At 47.0% G+C, this 24,070-nt stretch overlaps 1 protein-coding gene across 1 annotated transcript in view; it reads right to left on the bottom strand.

The window, feature by feature from the left end:
* RPH3AL (rabphilin 3A like (without C2 domains)) overlaps positions 1-24,070 on the bottom strand; it is a 1,157,680-nt gene that overhangs the window by 995,864 nt on the left and 137,746 nt on the right. The window lies entirely within an intron of this gene.

Genomic DNA, 24,070 nt, shown 5'->3' on the forward strand with positions numbered 1-24,070 from the left:
GCATTGGCGCTGTTCTGATGCAAAAGCAACACAGAGGTCTTGTTACCATTGCTTTTGCATCAAGGCCTTTACGGGGTGCTGAGACGAAATATTCCACTCTTGAGAAGGAGACATTAGCCTGTTGGTGGGGCATTGAATACTTTCGTAGATATGTATATGGCACTGACTTTGTAGTACGCTCAGACCATCGGCCCCTTGTAGACCTTTTCACAACCAAAGGCTGCGGTATAGCCACTTCTAGAATTGCTAGGTGGCAGTATAAACTTCAAGATTTTCATTTTTCTCTTGAGTACATTCCCGGTGCTAAGAATGTCCTAGCTGATTTTCTTTCAAGACTTCCCATCGATGATGATAATTTTGTTGCACCTGATGATGACCCTGACAAAGTTGTATCTATTTGTGAGATATCCAATGGATGCATTAGTGAAGATTTTTGGAATTCTGCTTGTGCTGATGACCAAGTTTATTTAGATGTCATATCTTTTGTCAAAAATGGTTGGCCTCCAAAAAATAGTCTACCTCCTAATGTTTTGCCTTACTCTCATGTGGCTCCTGAACTCTCAGTCCAAGGGGAAACCCTCTTGAGAGGTTTACTGTTAGTAGTTCCTGATAACTTAAGAAACACTGTTTTGGACATGGCTCATGAGGGTCATCCAGGCATGTCCAATATGAAAAAAAGGATTAGGAGTGAATTTTGGTGGCCTGGAGTCGACAGACTTATCGAGAGAAAGGTACGATCGTGTGTTGAATGTTGTGTGAGTGACAAATCTCAAAAGCCTGTTAAGTACCTCCACGATCCCATCTCTAGACCGTCAAAACCATGGGAATGCGTTTCTGTTGACATTGCTGGTCCTATGTCTTTTGGTCAGGGTCCTGTATACGCCATTGTCCTGATAGACCAGTTCTCTAGTTGGCCAGAAGTCCAGTTCGCTTCTGTTGTATCTTCTAGGGTGGTTATCGATTTTCTAAATTCGATTTTTGAAAAGGAAGGTTTTCCCTCTTCCTTGCTCTCTGATAATGGCCCTCAGTTTACCTCTTCCGAGATGAAACTTTTCTGTAGCAATCATGGTATTCGACACAAACGTTCCTCTGTTTATTACCCGCAAGGCAATGGCATGGTTGAAAGGTGGATCAGGGTGCTCAAAGAAGGTCTACAACTAGCTGTGTGCAATGGTGAGAATTGTTACGAGGCTGTTAGAAAGCTTTTGTGGAGCTATCGGAATACACCTAAGGCCTGTGGTGAACCTTCTCCTTTTGAAATAATGCGGGGGAGGAAAGGTGTGTGTAATTTGAGCCAACCCTGGATGCATGATCTTGTCAAGGGCAAGTATGCTAGTCGTCGTTCCCCTTTAGTGCCTTCCTTTTCCAGCAATCCCTGTAAGGTTGGTGATTGGGTACGTGTGAGAAAGTCTGGTTTTCTTAAATCTGGTGTTTCACGTTTTTCTGACCCAATGTTAGTTGTTAGAGTGGGTAAGCAGGTTGTGGAGTTGTCAGATGGCAATGTGTGGAGCCTTTCTAAGGTTGTCAAAGTTCCTTTTTCTCTTAGCAGTTCTTTTGCTCCCAACCACACTAGGACCTTTTCTACTGGTTTCAATACAAGTCATTCTCCTGTTTCTCCACCTTCTGTTGGGTCCACTCCCCTCCACTCATCTCATCCAATTTCCTCCCGTCCGAGGAAACCTCCTGTGTGGCATAAAGATTACTTTGTTGGTAAATAACCTTTTCCTTTTCAGATAGATCTCAATGTTATATGTCTGCATTTATTACTCTGCCTATATGTACATTCTGTTAAGTTTAATTCTTTCTTTTTTAGAAAGGAGGATGTGTTGTATCCTCGTGCCTCCTCGCTCTCCCTGCTGCTCTCACCTCGCCGCATGCATTGGAATGTGGAATCCTGTGCCCAGGCATTCCAGTGATTCCTCTGCAGCGGTTGGCGTGGGCTCTGGTTAACCTTATCTCTTGTCCTGTAATAAATCATCTTCATCATACCTACCTGTTGTCTGCCTCGCTCCTTGATGATGGACACTTCACTGGGCCCCTGGGAACTGTAGTTTTTCACTTATGTTGGCTGCTATTGAATAAATGCAAGATAAGAAGAGCATAATACTCGCCTCCGTGTCTTTAATAAAAATAAGACTTTCCGTCATAACAACTAGGAAAATCTACATTACATCTGACACCCCCCTTGGAAAGACCCCCCCAGTTTTTTCATCCCACTTAAAGCCCTGGAAACAATCACCATGTCACAGTCACCTAATGGCCTGGCACTGTGCATCATGCATGACTCAGATTGCCTATGTGCAAGGGCATAGTGAACCCTATCCCACTCCACCCCTTGCTGTATGATCTACACTAAGGGTGAAATTCTTGAATGGCTTCTTCTGTCTGCAACTCTGCAGACAAATGATCAGCGCATAATTAATAGGAAAAGGTGGGGGAGTGAGTAAGTGAAAGAATGGGTGGAAGGCTGGATAAATTAGTTAAAGGGTGAATAGATGAATGAAAGGGTGAATGGATGGATAATGAGAGAAGGGATAAATGAATGGAAGTATGGACAAGAGAAAAGATAAAAAGATGGGTGGATGGGTAGATGGATGGGTAAAAGGGTGGATAGATGGGTAAAAGGGTGGGTGGATAGGTGAAAGGGTGGATAGGTGAAAGGATGGATGGGTGAAAGGATGGATGATGGGTGAGTGAAAGGGTGGATGATGGGTGAGTGAAAGGGTGGATGGATAAGTGAAATGATGGATGGATTGATGAATGGATAAGTGAAAGGGTGGATGGATGGGTGAAAGGGTAGATGTAAGGATGGATGAGTTAGTGAAAGGGAGGATAGCTGGACAAAAGGATGGATAGATGAATGAAGGAGTAAAGGGGTGAAAGGGTGGATGGATGAGAAATAGGGTCAATGGATGAAGTCATAAATGGATGAGTAGATGAGTGGGTTAAAGGAAGGATGGCAAAGTGAAAGTGTCGATAGAGAGAGAAAGGGAGGATGGATGGATGACTGTAAGGGTAAATGGGTGGAAGGATGAGTGACTGGGTGGATGGATGAGTAAGTGAAAGGATGGCTGGATGAGTGAAAGGCTAAAAGGCTGGATGGATGAGAGTATTGCAGAATGGGTGGAATAGTAGATGGGTGTACCAATGGATAGGGTGGAAGGGTGGATGGATGGCTAATGGATGGATGAGTGAAGGGGTGGATGGAGGGATGGATGAGTGAAATGATGGATTGAAGGATACCTGATGGATAGGTTTTCAATTGGTTGAATATGTTTAGATATGGATGGCCTTAATTATACTATTGTGCAACCTCCTCTGATGTGTCTCTAAAACGTACCTTTTGTCCTGAAGTTTTGTCCAGAATTTTAACCTCCTGTACTAAATTTTGACCCTTCATCCTGAATTTTTACAGTCACCATTCTGAATTTGCATTAATGCCAGTTGGTCACCCTACCCCCCACCTCCCAGCCGCATCGCGTTCACCTGTGCCAGCCGCTGCTACCCCAACTGTCTATTCAGGCTGGACTGTTCCCATTGGAGCACGGCCAAGACGGATTTGCATCAGGCGAGTCTCTATCTAAAATGGCACTGTGGGAGAAAAATGATGGTCTAGAACGCGTCCCAAGAGATCGACAGTGGCTGAGATTCATTCAAGCATTTCCTGCAACACCTTGTTGTTTTTTTCATGACAGCAATGAGCAGGACTTTTCCATTTGTAAACGGAAGCCTTTTAACTGCTTAGCTGGTGAGCTGACCAGAAAATTAAGAAAAAGGAGGTTCGTCAAAACCTGGCCCCTACAGAAACTTGTCAGAGGGTTGTTAAGATCAGGACGATATACAACCACAGTGGCAATGCTGTTTAACTGCTTGTATATAATGGGAATACACTGGCACTGTTCTTTGCTGCCATGTGTACAATAATATTCAAAGACGTCCTACTGCTAGTAGTACCAAGTCCACCATTCTTATCCTGAAGCCGACAAGGCGGATATGATGAGGTGGGTAATAGTAAAATTTGCTATTTCATGCCCCAAAGTTAAAAAGCTATGCAAAAAACCAAGTTCGATTTATTATGATTGTTACTTTTCATTTCGAAAGAACTCGACAACTCCTCAGAGTGAAAATGCACAATAATGAAAGTGTTTTTGGACGGAATATTTTATAACAAGTTAAACAGCACGCAGAAACTTTCATGGCACAGCACAGTTTTGAAACACAAATCAGTCACAAAGCAAGCGGGAGTTAGTTACAATCAGTCGAGACGGGCGCAATGCACAGTGCTTCGGAAAAAAAGCTGGCCCAGTTGCATGGCAACTGTCTGAACAGATTGACGGTGGCCTTTTGGCTTCTGTGCAATAATTGCACAATGTTTCCAAGCAAATAAATTAAACGGTCGAAGTGCCAGGCACAATAACAACTAGTACAATGAAGTGTACGGCAGCACAACTTACCGCAGCACAGAAAGTATTCATTCCGTGACCGTCCAAGTGAGTTATAAAAAGGCAGAGTTCTAAGCGGTGGCTTTCACCTACTGAACCGCAGAAAATAAAAAGATCCCTGCTGGAAATTAATTTAAGGATGAACAGAAACTGGTTCTTTTCTAGGAAAGCTAGGTGCCCAAAAGCATAGGTAGCTAAAGTCAAGTGAATGAGATAGGTGCGTGCATGGTGGGAAGGGCTCGCTTGGCAACTACCCACTTCCTTGTATTCAGCATTTGACGCTTTCACTCCGTGTGCTGGAGAACACAAACAAAGTACTTTAAATCGGTAAAGGAAGGGCCACGGAATTATGTGGCGGGGAGGACCAAATTTTGTGACATAGTTTATGTTCTATCCTCACTGTGTTATTTAACCCCTTAACCGCGGGGGTAATTCCCCTCCTGTGCGGGGGGAAGGGGGGCCGCGCGCGACGCAGCTTTGCTCATGACGAGCCCAGCTCGTCATAAGGCACAGTGCAGCTGTGCTCATGCCGAGCTGGGCTCGTCATGACTCCACCCACTCCTGTAGAACGTCCGCACAGGTGTGGAATTCGCCACGTGGAGGAGTGGCTCGCTCGTCATAAGCACAGCTCCACTGTGCCTCAGCCTAGCTGTCTCCTGCTTTTCAGCCAGAGTGAGAGATGGCAATGGAATGTTGGTGTGTCTGTGATGAATGGAGTGCCTGGGTGTCTCTGTGGATGAGTGGTGACAGTTGGAGATGGGCTGAGCAGCAGGGAGACTGCTCCTGGTGGGAATGGTACATGGATGGTAACAGGGATAGTTTAAGAGCTGGAAATAGAGCTGAAATGGACTGATGTACTTATTACCTGGAACCAATAAAGAACTCTTCTAATTCTTCATGGCTACTTGTGTCTACATGTGTGCAAGGGCACAACAGTTTACTAAAGTGTGTGGTAAGAAAAGCCAATTTATGTGGAACAATGCAACAGATTTTGTGATAGCATTACCTTATTATGTTGTCATTTTACACATGTGAACACTATCTGGGTGAAGAGTTCTTTCACCTCATTAGTTCCAGCCTGACACCTAAATGCAGCACTAAACGACAGAAAGATGACCAGTCAACGATTGTGAAGATGCATTCCCCTCCGCAGCAACACAACCTGCTCCAGTTTGAAAAACGTTTGATCAGTTTGAGGTAGAAACTACATTTTTGGGATAAAATCTGCAGCTGATTAATTATACTGCAAATACATAACTATGCGGAATAAGCCACGGCTAGAAATAGCAGAGTACAGTAGCCCTGAGTAAAAGAAACTACGAACCTGAATGTAGGAGAGTAATGGAAGTTATTGAAGTTCAATCACGTTACAGAGAAACGAGCACAGCATGATTTTAAAAACAATGCTCTCTGAGATTAGCTACATTTTTTTCCCGTCCAATAAGCAGCGTTTCAGTTCTATATATATGTCACTCAAATCCTCAGACTCCATTTAATTATTTAAACCTTCAAATATGTTTTTTCCGTTGAGCCTCTTATATCAGAAACGGAGGTTAATACCGCTAGAAGTAACGCCTGCCAGTTCCTTTATCGCCCGTCATGAAATGAGGCCATTGGTGTGGTTTAAGAGACTGCATCTGATAAATAAATATGAGATCACATTGTTGGGAAAAACAGTCTATCACGCTGCCTGGAATTTGAGTCAACCAACATACTGGAAGCCACCGTAGTACTTATCTGCATTTAGTTTACTGTATAACAAACGTGTAATTCAGACGGAGAGTAAATAAATTAACATATATGAAGCTTACCTATTTTATCAGTGTTAACACAATTTATTTTCACAGGTTTGTAAAAAAAAAAAGTGTGAAAACGCAGATAAAATGGCTGTATCATACACTGAGCACGTTGAAGCTTAGCTGACACAACGACCACATTTCTAGCCCTCTTACATTCATTAACAAGTCAGCTGATGGCATGAAGGTCGAACTGAGTGCTTTTCTTTCACCGTCCGAGACTCACGCTTTTCGGATTGAACAAATTCTGCTCCGAAAGTGCACCGGTGTGTTTTGAACGCCATCAGCTTTGAAGGTCCTACATCGTTTGCAGCGACGAGCCAGGTGCGTGCAGCCCGGCAGCGCTTCTCTAATCCACTGCTTGTTGAAGCCATTACGCAATTTACATTGTGCTCCCTCCTCCCCCACCGGCCATGCACGCGCCAGACGTCATTGTTTCAATGAAGCCCTAGTAGCTGTCGAAAATGTTCACTTCGTTGCCATGACGAAGAACAAATGACGACTGATGGGAAGTTTAAATAAGATATCTACCTTCAACGGCTGCGCTTCTTGCTGCCTCAACCTGTGAGTCACTCAAACATTAATCGCGTCAGATTCGTGGGAGTCTGCAAACACGTCACAGCCGCTGCTCCGGGAATACCAGTTGTTGAAGGGCCTGACAGGCCAGAAGCCACAGGCATAGGGGCCTATGACGAGGAACAGTGTATTTAAAACCAGCATGGCCTTTGCTGGCCACGAGCCGCCCATTGTCTTCAATGGAGCGCTCAGTCGTCCAGTGTTCTACTGAGCTTCGGGTCAGTGGGTGGTCATCAATCGTGCAGGTAGGGCCGCCACCTTTACAACTGAAAACATACCAGCTATTTGTTCACGTTTAAAAATTCTGCAAAGGGTTGGACATGATATATAAATAGAAACTAATATAACATCATCTGTATTCACTATTAACATGACAGCTCTGTCTTTGTTTGCTTGAATTAAGGCAGCTCTAGAGCACATTTTAAAGAGTTTTTTTCTTCTTATTTTTAATGTTTATGATGTACTGATAAGCTGTTAAAATTCCAGCTTTAGATGATTTTCCTAAGTTTTGTACTGTAAGGGACATTAAAATATTGGTCATGCCAGTAGAAACCCTGCCAGGTGACAGCCCTAGGTGCAGGTAGTGTGTTGGCACCAGGGCCCAAGAGTCTCAAAAGACCACTGCACCCTGGCTATGGCGCTATTTTACTATCAATGTAGGAGGTGTGTGGGGGTGGGTGAGGGGGTCATAGCTCTCAGCGCCCATGGCATCCTTAATATACTACTGCTTGTGCTGAGAAAGTACAGTTAACTTTTGTGACTGCTCAGTGTCTGATACAAGGATAGAAAGACTGTCAACAGTAGGTTCCAGCTGAAATTTGGCAAACAGTATTAATGACTGAAGGCTGTCAATGGGAATGTAGGCATCGTATGAAAAATGAACGGATCACTCTACAGTTTCATCACATACCTATGCGGCGGGGGCCAAATAGATAGAAAGGAGACCGTGTCTCTGGCTCTTGCACCATTATTAGAGGGCCATCGTTGCACAGTTGCGTACAAGAGCCATTCTGCCAAAATGTTCACCTCTCCTTCACACTAGCACATTATCCAGATGTGCACAAGCCAACGGTGAACATTTACAATACTGCACAAATGTTATGAAATGTGACCAACACCACCACCTGATAGCCAATAATTCAATAGGTTGAGCTCCAGGCCGGAGCCATGTGTACTCAGCAAAAGAAGTAAACCTGAATTGTAGATCACTACTTCAGGGGCAACTGTTAGCTCTGTCTACCAATGACCTCTCTATTTTTACAACCTTTACCTGCCTAGACTCAGCAGCAGATGATAAAAGGTGAGCGTTCCTAAATTCTCCTGCTATGAAGCGAAAACACATTGACTGGATAGTGTGCAGCAGAGACAGAAACCAAACCCCTGCCCAACAAAGAGACAATGGTAAAGAAAAAAACATTTCATATAAAATGTATTGCCTAAAACTTATTCAAGCATACTGATATACTAAGGATTTTTTTTATTGATTCAGGCAATACAAATTTTCAACAGGAGCCCATAATACCGATCATTAAATTTTTTTTATCTTACAAAGCTATGGATTATTATAGGAAAACCAATCAGTGGAACATGTATGCATTTTATGACCCTCTTCATTTCTAAGGCAAGCGTTGCCCTATTACTCACAATAAGTTTGCTATGTTTGCCCTTGCAAGGAAGCATTTGCCAAAGAAAGCAGTGTAAAGTCCAAACGACTAGCAAACCCTGACCAACTCAAACCAGAAACAAAAACCGATAAATACTGCCAGGATGACCTTCTCCACTCCCTAGCAGACATGGGAGATGGAATCATGTTAACTCTTAAGAGACGGCAACATATATTTCTAGGATTCAAATGATACATCATTTGGTTTCTCTTGGATTATTAAAAACAAGTATTAAGTCCTCCAGTTCTGATTTAAAGATAGCCGATGATTGGTCTAGTTAATCAGATGGGTCACCCGTCCAAGCTATTGTTGGCAACGTGGGGGTTCACTTGGGGGCCGCTAGAACGCCCAGGCCCCCTGATTCTAGGTCAGTTCTAAGAGAGAAGACATTCCCTGCTTTTAACGCCTTAACCGTGGTGGTTTTTCCGCCGTGGTGCGGGCGTTCTAAAGGGTGGGCGGGGCTGCGTCGGACGTTGGCCGTCGGCAGCACTGGGGTTGGCCGACGGGAGCACGGAAGGGGTTAAATCAAGGTAGGTCTCTGAAGAAAATAAATTAAATGAAATACCAGCATTTGTGAAATACCAACATTTGTAAAGCGCTCAGCTACCTCCGGAGAGGTGTTCCAGCGCTGGGAGCCGTCGGGAAGATTAAGCGAGCTATTGCTCAGAGCCACATGGTGCTGGGCTAACCTCTTGCCGGCACTGAGGATCGAACCATAAACCCCATGGTCCGGAGTCAGGTGCCTGGGCGCTTCGCCACACCTCTTCCACCCTTCCACGAAGACCGTTCATGTGCCTGGGATTCCTGTCTACAGTCCCAAGATATTTTCGTCTGAACAACTACCTGCCAGTGATTCAGGCTCTTCACTTATTTCTCAGATCCCCGACTGATTTTACTGTTCTTATTTTCGCGCAGTAGAAATTCCGCTTTTTCTCATTAGACCACCTCTTTATGAACAATATTTACCAAATTATAACGGTCTTGCCTAAAGATTCTAACAATTATAGTGGAAAGAAAGCAGTTCGAGCTGGGCATGAGCTGTGAAAGGAAATAAATCCCACAAATCTAAGTGTCACAGCAGTCTGTGAACGCACACAATCAAATATTTGTACAGAGTCTTCATGCCTGGTGGCAAGGGGCATGCTGGCGAAGACAGTTCCCTGATTAAATGTTTAACTGAGATTGTCCCTTGGTAACATGGTCAGATTAGTGTATTTACTGCACCACGGAGGTATATAGAGACTAAGGTCTGCCTTCATGAAATTACAATTTACTTCCCTCTTTATGTGTATTTCAGACCTCAAGACAATTTGTAAAATTGCTTAATACAGGGAAAGGCTAGGAGAAGTAGAGTGACAGGTAAAGGCCGCAGAATGGAAGGCAGGGGTGAATGTTGAGGTTTTGGGCAGTGCTAAAACTGAAAAAAGTATACTCCGGGTACCCATAAATTGGGAGTTACCAAGAGCAGAGGAAAGGAGGTTGGAGCTTGAAAAGCAGAGTCCTGACTGTTAACTTATACACTTTTTTTAAATTTGCTGCCAATAAATTGGCCCTAAGGACAAATGTGACAACACATCTGTTCTAGCTTACTGGCTTGGTCACAAAGAGCCTGCATGTTAACCCCTTCCATGCTGGTGACGAACCCCAGCCGTCACGCTCTGCGGCGCTCGTGTGCTGATGACGGCTGGGGTTCGTCACGGCCCCGCCCTGTTCTTTTGTTTACCGCACAGCGGCGGAAACGGCCCAGCATGGAAGGGGTTAAAGTGCCCAGCAATACTGAGGAAATTATAACAGGGGTAGCATAACTGGTGGTTAATGCTTTTCTGGAATAGTTGCGGGTTTTGTCGAATCACATTTTTGACTCACAAAGTACCCCAGTGGATTAATATGCCTGCTGCCAAGCACACCGTGTAACAGATTTTATGAAGATAGGTAAGTGGGCTACTGCTTTTGACACCGATCAATTTGTTAATTCCAGTTAATAAGATGGAATCCTTCTAATATAGAATAGTGATCATGCGTTTAGATCCTTATTGTTTTTATTACAACCAGTCCACGATGCCAAAGAAGGGATCCGCTGGGAATTAATAACGTCTTGCTACTACAGACTACAGTGCCTCACCCGAATCCTTCTGGGGTGACAGGTGATTTTTGCACCCTTGGCCATAACATTTTGATCCCGAAGGGAATTGTGGAAACAGATCTTACCTCTTTCGTTGTTTATTCATGCATGCCCTTGGTAAACATAGGAAAGTTATAAGAAGTTTTCTACACATTCAATGAAACAAACGTAATCTTGCATGGAAAGAATGAGCAGCTATTATTAGGCAGTTAAAACAAAGCAATGTGACCAGCATTATAGGTAAAGAATAATTAGTCCAAGGATTCCTGTCAAATTTTCAAAACTAATGGGGCGCTCCGGTCAGGTCCTGTCTTGTAAGTTTTTGGGTGATTCTTCAAGTGGGGGCGGAGAAAAAAAGGGGGTCCCAAAAGGTGTTTTCTCCATGTTAATTTTCACTGGAAACTTTGGTTGCGGCTACAGCCAGAACTGCTGAACCTGGAGGTAGCTCTTTGTCCAGAGTGCATTCTTTGCTTTAAATGGTGTAAATTAGTTCAGTAGTTCCTGAGAAATTCAAAAATAAAAGTAATTATATATATCATGACCGCAGTGGATCCACGAACCCTCCAGAGCACAAACTGACTTCTGATTAGTTGCCAACACTTTAAACCATGAAGTGTTGGCAGCCATCTTGTGACTCGGTAGAACAGTCACAAGAAAAAAGGTAAACAATTAGGTAAAGGGGGCAGGGTAGAAACACCCAGACCCCTTAGGGGAGTTCAGGGCGTCCCACAGGCACCCCCCAGGGGCCCAAAAAGCATTTTTTAAAAAAAATGTTGGTGTGGGATCCCGCGCTTCATTTTCTAGAAGCCCCCGGGTGGGCCAGTTCCAGGGGCAATGCAAAATCATACGGGGGCCCACCGCCTCGACGGGCCTTTTCATGAAAAAAAACCATGGGGGGGCTCCTTTCCTCCACGCTGTCTCGGGGACCGCCACCTCCCAGGGCATAACTTAAATTACATGCGTGGGCCCTCGCGGGCCCTCCCTGGGGCTTCAATTAAAATAAACAAGTGTAGGAGGGGGCTCCTCCCCCCACACACTTCCCCGAGGACCACCACCTCCCCAGGGCACAATGAAATTAAGGACGGGAGCCTCATGGGCCCCCCAAGCCTTGGGAACCGCCATCTCCCCGTGGCTGCAAAACAATTAAAGAAGAATGGGGGGCTCCTGCCCCCCCACACTGCCCGGGGGACCACCACCGCCCCAGGGCACTAATTATGCTAACGCAATGTTATGTAATGTTAACATGTTTTGTATAACGCACAGCTGCCTCAGCAAAGATGCGTCCCAGCGCTGAAGCAGAACATAGAGGCTGGAGATCAGAAGAAGGCACTAGGCTGTGGGGAGAGTTTTAATAGCTCTGCGGAAGACAATGTAGTTCTCCATGGCACAAGCACAATGGAAAATGGCAGCCAAGAAACGGAAAGAGCGCCCGCCTGACCGTACCCTCCTCATACGAGGCACAGTCGCCAGATGTTGTCCAGTTGAGCTAAGTTGGAAAGGAAGAGGAAAATTTCAGGATTTTGAAAGCAGTGCGGAGGACCTTAAATTCCACTCGGCTGACAACAGGAAGCCAGTGCAGCCGACGGATTGCCCTAGAGGTGGGGCAGGTTCTGGGGAGACCCAGCAGAGTTCTAGCCGCCGCATTTTGAACTCGCTGTAATCTCAGGGTTTCGGTCTTGTTAACCCCTAAGTACAGTGCATTGGCATAATCCAGTCTAGATAACATGGAGGCCTGGATGATCATTTGCCTAACGGATGGGTCAAAAAGCCCAAGCAACAGTTTGAGCCCCCAAAGTATGCCAAAGCAGGTCTCTGCAACTTTCTTGGTTTGAAACTGAAAGCTGAGGTCAGAGTCGACCCAGACGCCAAGATCTTTCACCACCTGCTTAGGAGTAGGTTCATAGCCCAATATGGCCGGCCACCAGCAGTCCCCCTACAGCTCTTGATGGTTTCCCACCTGCAAGACCTCTGACTTGCTGGAATTTATTTGGAGACAGTTGTTAGTCATCCACTCGGCGACAGCCGTGAGATCTTCCTGAAACTTCGATGCTGCACTCCGGTTGTTGTCCGAGAGAGCCACCACCAGCTGTGTATCATCAGCATATGATACAATGGTGAGCCCTTTGCTCCTCGCCACGATCACCAGAGGTTGGACATAAAGATTGAAAAGTGAGGGGCTCAACGCGGAGCCTTGATGGACCCCTTGCTGAGGTCTAAAAGAATCAGAACAGACGTATGTCCCTCATCTAGAGTGAGCATATGATGCTCGATGACAGCCAGGAGAGCAGACTCCGTACTGCGACCTGAGCGGAAGCCGTTCTGAGAGATGTCCAGGCAGTTGAATCAATCAATCAATCAGCAAAATTTGTATAGCGCGCTACTCACCCGTAAGGGTCTCAAGGCGCTGAGGGGAGTGGGGGGGGGGGTCGCTACTGCTCGAACAGCCAGGTCTTGAGTTGTTTCCTGAAGGAGAGATGGTCCAGGGTCAGCCGTAGGTGAGTGGGGAGGGAGTTCCATGTCTTGGCTGCCAGGTAAGAGAAGGATCTTCCTCCGATGGTCGATTTCCGGACTCGTGGGACGGAGGCGAGGGCGAGGCTGGCGGATCGGAGCTGGCGGGTGGGTGTGTAGAATGCGAGGCGGCTGTTGAGGTACTTCGGGCCCTTGTTGTGCAGCACCTTGTGTGCGTGGGTGAGGAGTCTGAACGTGATCCTCTTGTCGACGGGGAGCCAGTGCAGGTCCTTCAGGTGGGCCAAGATGTGGCTGCGGCGAGGGATGTCCAGAATGAGTCGTGCTGAGGCGTTCTGAATGCGCTGGAGTCTCTTCCGGAGTTTGGCTGTGGTTCCAGAGTAGAGGGTGTTCCCGTAGTCCAAACGGGTGGTGACGAGGGCCTGGGTGACCGTCTTCCTGGTTTCGATGGGGATCCACCGGAAGATCTTTCGGAGCATGCGCAGGGTGTTGAAGCAGTATGACGAGACGGCGTTCACTTGCTTGGTCATTGTGAGGGAGGAGTCCAGGATGAAGCTCAGGTTGCGTGCATGGTCCGTTGGTATGGGTGCGGTGCCCAGGGCAGGGGACCACCAGGAGTCGTCCCAGGCGGAGGGAGATGGTCCGAGGATGAGGACTTCCGTCTTGTCTGAGTTCAGTTTCAGACGGCTGATCTTCATCCATTCTGCGACGTCTTTCATTCCTTCCTGGAGGTTGGCTTTGGCAGTGGTGGGGTCGCTGGTGAGGGAGAGGATCAGCTGGGTGTCGTCGGCGTAGGAGGTGATGTTGAGGTTGTGTTGGCGTGCGATGGCTGTGAGGGGGCTCATGTAGACGTTGAAGAGGGTGGGGTTGAGTGAGGATTCTTGCGGAACGCCGCAATGACTTCGGTGGCCGCAGAACGGAACGGGGGGAGGCAGACTCTCTGGGTTCTTCCGTCGAGGAACAAGATGATCCACTCCAGTGCCGCTCCTTGGATTCCGGTGATGCTGAGGCGCTGTATCAGGGTGCGGTGGCATACGGCGTCGAAGGCTGCTGAGAGGGCTAGGAGGATGAGGGCAGCAGTTTCCCCGTTGTCGAGCAGGGACCTGATGTCGTCGGTGGCTGCGATGAGGGCGGTATTGGTGCTGTGGTTTGCTCGGAAACCGGACTGTGAGGGGTCGAGTGATCCGTTGGTCTCGAGGAAGGTAGAGAGTTGTCTGTTGATGGTCTTCTCGATGACTTTGGCAGGAAAAGGGAGGAGTGAGATCGGGCGGAAGTTCTTGAGGTTCGTGGGGTCCGCGGTGGGTTTCTTCAGGAGGGCGCTCAGCTCGGCAATTTTCCAGCTCTCCGGGAAGGTGGCAGAAGCGAAGGAGCTGTTGATGATGTCCCGGAGTTGGGGTGCGATGATGGAGTCGGCTTTGTTGAAGATGTGGTGTGGACAGGGGTCGGTTGGGGAGCCGGAGTGGATGGTGTTCATCGTGCGAGTGGTGTCTTTGGTGCTGACCGAGGTCCAGGTGCAGAGGGTGGTGGTGGAGGGCGCTGGTTCGGTGGTTGGGTGCGTGGTCAGTGCGCCAAAGCTGTTGTGTATGTCGGTGATCTTGCGGTGGAAGAATGGAATTGACTTGAGTCTCAGTGATCTTAGCGATCCACAGAAGAGAGATCGGTTAATAGTTTTCCAATTTGGCAGCGTCCAGGGTAGGTTTCTTGAGCAGAGGGACCACCCTGGCATGCTTCCAAGTGTTAGGAACAGTCCCACAAGACTAAGATTTATTAATCTGTCGAAGAGGTGAAAAGAGTGAAGGTAGCAATCTCATGAACTGGTCAGGTTTGAGGGGATCGAAAGGGGAGCTGGATTTGATCTTGGAGCAAACTAGCCGTAGCTCCTCCAAGGAGGCCAGCGGAAATGCATCCAGTGTATGAGTGGGGGCGGACCCGGCGCAGGGTTGGAACTCATAACGGTGTGATTAAAATGCAGGTAAATGTTCTCCACTTTTTCAACAAAAAATGTGGCAAGAGCCTCACACTGATCGTTGGAGGAAATAGGAGGCACTACCAGGACCCCAGGGTGTTTTAAATTTTCAGTATGGAAAAGATAGTTTTGGACGGGTTACCACTGCTCCTAATATCCCCAGGGAAATAGGCTGCATGCACAGTGTGAATGGCCCTGTTGTAGCTTTTCATTGCTGCTTGATAACACTTCTTGTGCAAAGGGTCATACTCCCATCTCCATAACCTTTCCAACCTTTTCCAGGTTTTACACAAAATGGCAAGATCATCGTTATACCATGGGTTGAATTTGGAGGTGCGACTAATTGACCACTTCGCAGGGATGAGTGCATCAAGTGGGCTGCAACTCCAATCTGTGCGTCCCCTAGGGACCTCCAGCAGTGCAGTCGACTTTAATCCCCACCCAACAGCACGCCAGGGAGTGTGTTTGCAGAGTGGTGGGTAAAGGGGGCGTGGCCTGCTACGAGAACTACAAATCCTGCTGTGTGTGACTTACTGGAGGTAATAGGAGGGGTAGTTGGCCCACAAGGTTGTCTTTGGGGGCCAACTACCCCTTCTGTTACCTGCATTAAGTCCCACACAGTGGGATTGCTAAGCGGTCTTCGGAGGCAATGCTCACCCTTCTCCACCACTATGCAAATGCGCCTCCTGGCACAGTACTGATTGGGGGATGAAGTCCACTTTACTCCTGAGGGACTTTGGGGGCCAAGTGGCCCTCCTGGTACCTCCTGTAAGTCTTGCACAGCGAAATTGCTGAGCGCTGGTCGGAAGCCCGGACCACTTTCTGCACCACTCTGCTGATGCAGCTACTATGTTATAGTTAGAAATTAGCATTTAAAAAACCTTATAAATTCATTTAAAAAACCATAGGTTGCAGGGATGTTATAGTTAGAAATTAGCATTTAAACACCTTAGAAATTCACAGAAAAAAACACAGGTTTCAGACACGTTATAGTTAGTTGGACATTTGACTCGTATAAAACCAGAGTAATTCAGCCATTATAGTTAGTAGAGCTTACCATAACTCGTGCCCTCGCAATGCACTGCTGATGACGTCACATATTACATCACTCATGACATGGTCACTAGCATCACTGATGACATCTCAAATTACATCACTGATGATATGGTATTTGTGATTCCTTAAATGCAATCGCAAAATAGAGAATCGCAAATTTTGCGATTCTCTAATTTGCGATGCCCTTTTGGGACGATACATCTCAAAAGGCCTTTTCCCGTTCACAAACGGGCCGATTGTAAGAATCGGCCCATTTGCGAACGGGAAAAGGGCTTGATACATATGCCACTGAGTGTTTCTGAAAAGTTTAAGAATGTTGTCTATATATACTCCAAGGTGTATCGAAGAATGAGTGGGTGTATGAGTGTCTGAATGGATGTTTTTGTGGGTGCATGGCTGATTGTATAAGTGAGTGATTAAACTTATCTTAGTGAATGCATAGATGAGATGACTAATCTGTGTGAATGTCTGTATCAGTCTGTCAGTTGGTGTGTAAGTGGCTGCATAGGTTGGTGAGTGTCTATATGGGTTAATGATTGGTTGTCTCAGTACCTGTATGGGTGCCTGAGTGTCTGTGTGGGTAGGTGGCGATGTGTGACTCCTTGCATGGATTGGTGAGTGGGTGATTCACTGGATGTATGGGTTCATGAGTACGAGTAGCTACATAGGCAGTATATGTGAGTGTTGGAGTATATAAGTGACTATATGTGAGTGAGTGATTGTGAGCGTGGCTGTACCGATGAGTGTGTATTTGTGTCAGTGATTGTATAAGAGAGTAAGTATGTGTTAGTATATGTATGAATAAGTGAAGTGGTGTGTCTATAACTGTATAATTAGTAAATGGCAGTGTGATTGATTATTTGGTTGACTGACTATGTGTGTGAGTAACTATGGGTGAGTGGCGGTGTGTGAGTATCTGTATAGGTGTATGAGTGCATATATCAGTGGCTGTATTGATCAGTGACATTGTGTATGAATGACTGTATGGGTGAGTGGATGTGTGTGTAGACCTATGAAGCAGTGGTAACTGGTATTGGTGTGTCTATGGTTCCGAGAATGTTAGTCTGTATTTTTGAGTATGTGTATGAAATGTATATTAGGGTGTGAGGAGGCGATTCAGATATAAAGTGGATGATGTCATCAGTGATGTCGCTGACCAGGACATGAGTGATGTAATATGTGACATCATCAGCAGTGCATTGCGGGGGCGCGAGTTAAAGTTAGCTCTACTAACTATAATGGCTGAATTTCTCTAGTTTTATACGAGTGAAATGTCCAACTAACTAGAACATCCCTGAAATCTGTGTTCTTTCAGTTTATATATATATATATATATATATATATATATATATATATATATATATAAATAAACCAAGCATTCTCTGCAAACTTCCACTCGAGCGAAAAAGAGAGAGACGGACCACATGGTTCTGGCAGGTAGTTGTTGTTTATTCGACCTCCTCTCTGATACGCGTTTCGAGCACAAAGTGCTCTTGATCACACAATGAGGCAGAGAACTCTGAGTAGTGTTCAAGTTTAGGTGGAAAGCAACTCCTATATAGAGCACTCTCAACACCAGCGACACTCTAAATTTGCTCACCTCAAATGTCTGCTTTTCTATCAAAGTTTTTAAGCGTAGGATTAAAGTCAAAGTCAAAGTCAAAGGATTTATATAGCGCGCTACATACCCAGAGGGTCTCAAGGCGCTTGAGGAAGGGAGGGGAATTACTTATCAAATATCCAAGTTTTAAGTTGCTTTCTGAATGCTGGGTGGTTCTGAGTGAGACGAAGGTGAGTGGGGAGTGAGTTCCAGGTTTTAGCAGCCAGGTAGGAGAAGGATCTACCTCCCATGGTGGTTTTATTGATGCGAGGTACGGTAGCAAGGGCTTGGTTGGAGGAGCGTAGCTGGCGGGAGGGGGTGTAGAAGGAGAGTCGTGTGTTGAGGCAATCGGGTCCAAGTTCGTAAAGTGCTTTGTGTGCGTGGGTTAGGAGGCGGAAAGTAATCCTCTTATTGACGGGGAGCCAGTGGAGTTTTTTCAGGTGACTGGAGATGTGGTCTGTACGCGGAATGTCTAGTATGAGTCTGGCTGATGCGTTTTGGATGCGTTGGAGTTTTTTCTGGAGTTTTGCGGTGGTACCGGCGTAAAGGGTGTTTCCGTAGTCCAGGCGGCTTGTGACCAGTGTATGGGTGACCGTTTTTCTGGTTTTGGTGGGGATCCAGCGAAATGTTTTTTTGAGCATGCGAAGAATATTGAAGCAAGAAGATGAGACGGCGCTGACCTGTCTGGACATCGAGAGTGAGGAGTCTAGGATGACGCCCAGGTTCCGTGCGTGATCCGTCGGGATGGGTGCTTTTCCAAGGGCCTCTGGCCACCAGGAGTCATCCCAGGCGGAGGGGGAGGTTCCTAAGATAAGGACTTCTGTTTTGTCTGAGTTAAGTTTCAGACGGCTATGCTTCATCCACTCGGCTACTTCTTTCATTCCTTCATGTAGGTTGGTTTTGGCGGTGTTAGGGTCTTTGGTGAGTGAGAGGATCAGTTGGGTGTCATCAGCGTAGGAGATGATGTTGAGGTTGTGTTGGCGTGCGATGGTTGCGAGGGGGCTCATGTATACATTGAAGAGGGTGGGGCTGAGTGAGGATCCTTGTGGTACGCCGCAGATGACTTCAGTGGCCTCTGACTTGAATGGTGGGAGGCGGACTCTCTGGGTTCTTCCGGTGAGGAACGAGGTGATCCATTCCAGTGCTTTTCCTTGGATTCCGATGTTTCTGAGGCGCTGTAGAAGGGTGCTATGGCAGACTGTGTCGAAGGCTGCGGAAAGGTCGAGGAGGATGAGGGTGACTGTGTCTCCATTGTCCAGTAGAGTTCGAATGTCGTCTGTTGCGGCGATGAGGGCGGTCTCCGTGCTGTGTTTGGCTCGGAAGCCGGACTGTGAGGGGTCGAGGGATTTGTTGGTTTCGAGGAAGGCGGCGAGTTGGTTGTTGACAGCTTTCTCGATGACTTTGGCTGGGAATGGAAGGAGCGAGATGGGTCGGTAGTTTTTGAGTTCGGTGGGGTCAGCTGTGGGTTTTTTCAGAAGGGCGCTAAGTTCGGCGTGTTTTCAACTTTCTGGGAAGGTGGCGGAGTTGAGGGAGCAGTTGATGACGTCTCGGAGGTGTGGTGCTATGATGGAGTCAGCTTTGTTGAAGATGTGGTGAGGGCATGGGTTTGTGGGGGATCCTGAGTGGATGGAGTTCATCAGGCGGATGGTGTCTTCAGTGGAGATTGGGTTCCAGTCATTAAGGGTGTTCAAGGGGGGTGAAGGTCCTGCAGAGGGTTGGGTGGGTTGGTCTCCGGATTGGTTGTCGAAGCTGTTGTGGATGTCTGCGATTTTGTTGCGGAAGAACGAAGCTAGGGAGTCGCAAAGGGCTTGAGAGGGGGTGATGTCGTTTGAGTTGGCTGAGGGGTTGGTAAACTCTTTGACGATATTGAATAATTCCTTGCTGTTGTGGGCGTTGTTATCTAGTCGGTTCCTGAATGCGGCTTTCTTTGCAGTCCGGATCAGTTGGTGGTGAGTGCGGGTGGCGTTTTTGAAGGCGTCCCTGGTGCTGGTGTTTGGGTCTTTTTTCCAGGCCTTCGAGGGAGCGACAGAGTTTCTTCGATTTCTTAAGATCATCGTTGAACCAGGAGGCGATTTTGCTGCCTAGTTTGGTTTGACGTTTTTTCAACGGTGCAAGGATATCGGCGCTGTTGGATAACCATTGGGTGAGGTTAATGGCTGCTTGGTCGGGGTTTGAGGAGTGGACAAGGGGATTTTGAAGCAGTAATGAGGAGATCTGGTCGATGGTGATTTTGTTCCAGTTTCTTCGTAGAGTAGGTTGAGGATGGTTGTGAGTTGTGGTCTTGTTGTAGGTAAAGTGAACGCAGCTGTGGTCCGTCCAATGGAGAACTGTGGTGTGACTGAAGGAGACATGTTTGCTGGAGGTGAAGATAGGGTCGAGTGTGTGACCTGCGATGTGGGTGGGGGTATTAACAAGTTGTTTGAGTCCGAGGTTGGCGAGATTGTCCAGAAGGGTGGTGGCGTTGCTGTCATTGCTATTTTCCAGGTGAAAGTTGAGGTCTCCCAGTAGAATGTATTCCTCGGAGGGGAGGGCGTGTGGGGTGATAAAGTCGGTGATGTCGTCGCTGAATTGTGCGCGGGATCCTGGAGGTCGGTAGAGTAGGGTGCCTCTGAGTGTGGTTTTGGGATCGGTGTGGATCTGGAAGTGAAGGTGTACGGCGCTGGTAAGGTTGATGTCTGAGCTGGTTGAGATGCGGATGGAGTTCTTGTGGATGATAGCGATGCCTCCTGCTGTTTGGTCGGTGCGGTCCTTACGGATGATCTTGTATTCTTCCGGGATGGCAATGGTGATGTCTGGGGCTGATGAGGCGTTCATCCATTTTTCTGTTAGGAAGGCGACGTCGGGAGAGGTGGTGTCAAGTAGGTTCCAGAGGTCGATGGCGTGTCTGTGGATTGAGCGGGTGTTGAGCAGGATGCATTTTAGGTGGTTGGAATCAGCTAGCTGTTGTGTGTTCGTGGATGAGGAGTTGTTCTTGGTGCCGTCGAACTTGCAGGAGTTACATGAGAAGGGTCCATGGGTGAGTCCAGGAGCGGCTTGGGCGCAGTTGGGGTGACGGCCGGGGTTTAGGGCTATGAGGGTGGTGGCGTCGTATGTAATGCGGGAGGGCTGGGCATTGCGTGGACCAGGGTGTCTGGCGCTGGGCGCGGTCCAGGCGCGGACGGGCGTAGACGGGCTTACCTTCGGCGCAACTGGGGCGCGAAACACTGCGCGTGAACGCTGCGCGCTGATGCATTAGTCATATATGGATGGTGGAGGGGGCGGAGCGTGGGAGGGGCAGCAGGGAGGCGGGAGCGAGGTCCAGGGAGGGTCAGGGACGGTCAGCAAATCAACAAAATGGCTGTCTGGTAAACAAACGTTGCGAGCGTCTCAGCCAACAAAAGCCACACTGAAAATGGAGCGCTATGCAGGGCAAGACTATCTGAGGCCAGCAGAGGAAAGCGCTATATCAGGTGAGGCTACAAAGCGCTATGCAGGGCTAATAACTAATCACCACACTCGAGATGTAATTCTATTAGGCAGCAAGGCAGCAAGGCACAGCAGTGTGACAAAGCGCAGCGCAGCTTTGAATTCCAGAATATAATGAAAATAAAAAGAAATGCGAGGCAGAATTCAGCTTCAATAAATACGATACCAGCCAGGAGAGGAGAGGAGGGAGGGAGCGACCGTTTCTGGTGTTAGCAGGGCGGTCACAGTTCACTACGAGGATGTGGGCAGCCTGTAACTCTGTGGGTGGGAGGGGCAGCAGGGAGGCGGGAGCGAGGTCCAGGGATGGTCAGGGACGGTCAGCAAATCAACAAAATGGCTGTCTGGTAAACAAACGTTGCGAGCGTCTCAGCCAACAAAAGCCACACTGAAAATGGAGCGCTATGCAGGGCAAGACTATCTGAGGCCAGCAGAGGAAAGCGCTATATCAGGTGAGGCTATAAAGCGCTATGCAGGGCTAATAACTAATCACCACACTCGAGATATAATTCTATTAGGCAGCAAGGCAGCAAGGCACAGCAGTGTGACAAAGCGCAGCGCAGCTTTGAATTCCAGAATATAATGAAAATAAAAAGAAATGCGAGGCAGAATTCAGCTTCAATAAATACGATACCAGCCAGGAGAGGAGAGGAGGGAGGGAGCGACCGTTTCTGGTGTTAGCAGGGCGCAGTGTTAGCATCAGCACAGTGCCATCCACGCCGAGATAGAAAGGGACAAAGTCTTTTGCCACTTCTACAGCAAAGTTTTTAAGCATATGATTAGCACAGTGCTGTCCATGCTGAGCTGTAAAATGACAGAAGCCTTTTAACACTCCATATATTCCTACCCATCACTACCCCTACTCAGAGAGCATTGTGGGTGTACCCTTTGCCCGATCTCTCCCTTAGATTAGCCCGAGACCCCATACCTGGATGACTTGGTCTGGAGTTGGATTGGTAATCCCTCTCTGCAGGATCAGGATGGAAGATGAGCGTTAGCAGAGCTGGATGTCAAACACAGCATTGATTCCAGATCCGTCATGGCTGGAGTGCCGCTCTGCCCCTTAAAGGGATAGTGCACATTTATATAATAAAACTACTGTGTTAGAGGTACAATAGGATATCTTGTTCTGTTCTTAGCCTTGAACGAAATGTACAGACAATGTAGCAAGAAACTCTTTCTAAAACAAAGCCAGCTAAAAACATAAAATATAAAGGTAAAAGAAGTACCAAAGATAATTTTACAAGAAGGCTTCACTACAACACTATACACTGGGATGAGTAGTACTCTAAAAGAACTAAATAATAAATAAATTAGTAGCCATCATTTAAATCATTATTAGTTTTATTACTCAATCACACAGATATATCTTGCATTCTTACAGTGCACGCAGGAGGGTTGAACTCACTCAAAAACGTGCCTCAAGTCATAGTTTCTCTAAAGTACGATGAGCTATGTGCCTCCATTTATTTCTATTGCATTGGAATCTAGGTGTAAGGCTCCAGATGGATCCCAGGCAGGTTGATACTTTAACAAAAGAAGGGCTGATAACCTTTTATATCAGGCCTTTGCTTGTGCCCAGATGGAGGTAAAAATAAGAAACTCCTCCTTGCTGCATGTGGTTTGCTGCACCAAACGGAATGCAGACCACATGCTGGCGCTGCTTAATTGTGTTTTTACAGTATACCACTGTTAATGTACAATCATGTTGAATTTAAACATGATTTTACATTAACAGTGGTATATTGTAAAACACAATTAAGCAGCACCTGCAAGTTGTCTCAACATGAATATACATTAACAGTGGTATATTGTACATGAATTGCTTCATGAAAAATTGAATTCAGATGATTAAAGAGTTGAAACATACCTATTGATAGAATCTCAGAGCTGTCCGCTTAGGCTGCAAGTGACGAAAGTCTTGTGTGCCGTGGTGCCTATGTCCAGTGGACACCAGGAATCAGGGGAGTGCATCTGTGCATTTTCCAAGCGACAGCCATAATAATAATAATAAAATAATAATAAAATGTATAAAGCGCCTGGTTACACTTGGAACAGTGTGTCCCCGCGCTATGGATACAGACCAAGAAAAGCTAAAATAACTGTCCAACAGGGAGCACAAAAGAGGGCCGGAGTGAAGTTGGACCAAACTACTTGGGAAATAGGTGGGTCTTCAATTTCTGACGAAACCTCACCTCAGATGGTTCCATACGGAGCTCGATCGGAAGTGCATTCCACTGTTTACTGGGCAGGTATTGAAAAGAGCGACCGCCCATCCGTGCTTTATAAATGCGCGGAACCTGGAAGAGCATACTACCTAGGGATCTCAGTAGCCGCTTAGGACGATACATGGTCAGCAAATTTTGTAAATAGATAGGTCCCTTACCCTGTGAGATGCGCACTATGGGCACCATGGGCATTCCACAAGAACGGCAGACCTCTGTCATTTGAGGGCCGAATGGGATAGACTAGAGAGAGAGGTTTTGACACTTAACCTTAAGGGTCTAGATCATGGCCCCACTAGAGATTAAGATTAAGACCTCTCCAAGGGCCTTTCGGCAGGCCTCCTGTTCTCCCAGAGATCTTAAGGACATCAAAGATCTCCTGCGAGGGACCTACACCATCTACCTGTGACATCTGGAGAGCGGTGCCCTCTCAAGTGCCGGAATTCTAACTGGTAGCGCGATGTGAACGTGGAACTAAGACTTGTGTCTAGAGACCGAATTGTCTAGTGCGTAGTCCCAGAAATCTTGCCTACATCTAAGGCGTGTGGTTCCTGTACTACAGGGGCCTTGAAACACATAAGCGTCTAGTTAGTGGTAAGCGGAACCACCGGTTGCGGGACTCCAGTTGGCCTGTATCATAATCGAGTGACACGCCGACTGCATGCTTTGTCCGATTCACAGGGTGCGACCATCGG

Source organism: Lissotriton vulgaris, chromosome 2_1 (genome assembly GCF_964263255.1).
Source record: "Lissotriton vulgaris chromosome 2_1, aLisVul1.2, whole genome shotgun sequence".
NCBI lineage: Eukaryota > Metazoa > Chordata > Amphibia > Caudata > Salamandridae > Lissotriton > Lissotriton vulgaris.